The following is a 3,085-nucleotide window of genomic DNA, read 5'->3' on the forward strand; positions in this document are numbered from 1 at the left end:
ATTAACAGAATGGTTCTGTTTTAGCAGCATGTGAAGCTGTGTAATTGCTTACACATGTATTGCTCCAGTGTGTGCTCCCAGTTGTTGAATAGTATCAAATTATAGGAATCAAAGAGAATCAACTATTTTTAAGGGAAATGTCTAGAAGCTACATACTGAAACATGATTAAAATTCAGTATTTCCAGCTTACTTGTCTAAATCAGCAATTTTAATCACATTATTCAAGCCAACCCACCCTCAAACACACTTTTGACTTCAAAATACCCCAAACTAAATAAGACAGAAGACCTTCCTTGAGCAGCTGTAACATTTTTATGTGTCAGTGTCAATCTTTTTGTTGAAAACAGAGATGTTTTTCATGGTTTATTTATTAAAGCAGCGCATTTGTCCTGCTGTGCCATGAACCTGGGCTGCTGTGCTGGGTGGGGAGGGGAAATCTCTGGAGCACCAAGAGCTGCTTAAACACATCAGGGCTGTGAGTTTTGCTCTGGGGTTCGGATGCTCCTGGTTAAATCCCATTTAGTGTGCAAAGGAGGAGCAGGAAGGGTTTGTGCCTGGGCTGATGCAGCCTCGGGGATTTGACTGTGCTGGGGGTGCAGCTCATGAGCACCAGGCCTGGGTTTGGTTTTGTTTTCTGCTTGCTGATTAGACAGATGAGCAATGCCATGGTTGACTCTCACATTTAAAAGGGAAATGTTAACAGAAGTTTAATAGTTGTGTTTTACCCCCTTGTGTTGTTATCAGGGATGCCCTGGGTTTCGGACATTTGGGAGGGTCACTCGTTCCTGTGGCAGCACCTGAGCCCCACTCACGGTGTCAGGAAGGGATTTCCACCCCTGGGCAGGGAAGGAGGAGTCGATGGACAGAACTTTGGGGGGACTAAAGGGTTAAAAGGTGAAACCTCCCTGGTGTGGGTGAGCACATGGTGGGAAAATCCTCTGCTCCCAGCGCTGTAATCTTTTCTCTATTCCAACTGCTGTTGTATTTCTGATAAGGTTTTAATAAACCTTTTAAATTTTTTGGAAGTGAGTAGCATTTCTCACACTGAGAACAGAAACAGGAGGGCTGGGCCCCCCAGTCCCCCACCCTTCTGGAGCCTGCTCCTGTGCTTTCCCTTTGGGTGATTCCCTCGATGGGATTCCATCCACCTCCTTCCCCTCCCTGGCAGGCTGCTGTGGCTGGATGCAGCTGGAGCTGTGCTGTGCTCCCTGTCAGGGGCCATTCCCGGCTGTGTGACAGCCCAGAGCTGCCACAGCCACTGCTGGGGCTGTGACCTGGCCTGCCCAGCGCTGGTGGCATGGTCAGGAACGCTTTGGGCTTTGGGGGGAGGCAGCCGGGCCCTGGCTGTGTCTGCAGAGGAGGGGATCGTCCTCCCACCTCCCGTTCAGCCCGCAATGGCATTTCATCCTTCAGAGCCTGGCCTGGAAGGGACCTCACAGCTCACCTTGTTCCACCTCCCTGCTGTGGGCAGGGACGTCTCCCACTAGAGCAGGTCAGCATTGGCTGTGTTTTCCTTGCTGGCAGAGCCCTGTCCTGGTGTTGCCAGAGCCAGGGACGGGAGATGTGATGTTGGCCTTTTCATGGAGATCCTACAAACTCCTTTCTGACCAGCACTCCACCGCCAGCAAGGGGCACACATTGGTGAGGGCACCAAATTCCTGCAGAGCCCGATCTCTCAGCGTGGGAGGATGCTCCCATAGATAGACAGAGATTAAAGGTCCTGTGTATCACAAATTTAAGGAGCAGGAGAAGGTTGGGATCTGTCCATGGAAAGCATTCCAAGTGTGGAGGAGGAACATGTAGCCTATCCTCCCCTAAAATGGGGAGATAATCACACCTGTCCTCTCACATATGCAACCAATGCAGCTTCCAGTGGACAGGACTGATGGAGAGAAAGAGAGTCTACCAGAAATACAAACCTTGTTTTAATAGGAAATCCTCCAAGATGGATTTTCCTGCATTTTCTAAAAGCATTTATACCTATTGGATGACTACAGGCTTTGAAATGTTTGTGTGTGAATTGTGACAAACATCCCAGTCTTACACAGGAGGGACCAGATCCTTTGATCAGGGAAATGTCTCTTTGGTCTTGAACAGCGAGGGATCGATCCATTTGTTCCCAAGATCAGAGATTTTATCTGTGAGTACATGTACTTATTCTACAAAATAATTACCCTTGCCTTCACTTCCCTTTGGTAGGAGATGCTCCCTGTCTCCTGCAAGCTGTTACTCTATCCCAAGTATCTTTTTAGGTAAAAGGAAGAGAGAAAGTAAAGGTTGAATAAGAAATCCTCCTCAGAAGGGGGAAGATGAGCAGCTTTGGTCTGTCTGTCCATCTGTGAGCAGCTCTGTGGCTGTTCACCTGCATCCTTGCTGTCCTGGGCAGGCAGAATTCCTGCATTAGGAGAAGAAGAAATGCCATCAAGAGGTAGCAACAAAATATTGCCTCCCTTTGATCCCAGTGCTGGGCTGGCCATTGAGATGTGTTTGGTGAAAACCACTCTGAATTTCCTAACTTTTCTGCATTTAAAACTGAAGGTTAATGTATTCTGTGTATTTTTGTTGGCAGATAGTAGTGATCATAAATTCCTTTTAATACAGTATTTCTACACCAGCACAGCCTTGATGTGCAGCATACCTGGCTGTACTCTGCGGGATGCTTTGATTTCCCTTTGGCAGCTGCATTTTATTCTGTCTGCCCTAATCAGACATAATTCCCTTTTCTCCATGTAGCCTCCAAATCCACTCCTAGTGTGGAGTTTTAGTGCTCTGCTAGGACCTGGGCTAGAAGGGAGGGAATCAGTGTCTGCTGGGCTCAGGGTTCCACCTCCACTGTGGATCAGAGCCAGCCTGGCAGCGGAGGGACACCTTGGGTGGCTCAGGGTGCCAATTCTGGGAGGGAAAAGCAGCACTTCAGGGCTGCTGCTGCATGGGAGGAGGTCAGTGGTAGATATCCCACTCCTCACTGTGCAGGATGGGGAGGAGCTGCTCCCAAGGAGGAGCACATGTCTTCAGTTCCCAGTTCCTCCCCAAGCTGGAGCAGTGAAGTGCTCTGAAATAACGTGACCTTTGCTTGCAGGTCAG

The sequence above is a fragment of the Melospiza melodia genome, unplaced genomic scaffold (genome assembly GCF_035770615.1).
Source record: "Melospiza melodia melodia isolate bMelMel2 unplaced genomic scaffold, bMelMel2.pri scaffold_32, whole genome shotgun sequence".
Taxonomy (NCBI): domain Eukaryota; kingdom Metazoa; phylum Chordata; class Aves; order Passeriformes; family Passerellidae; genus Melospiza; species Melospiza melodia.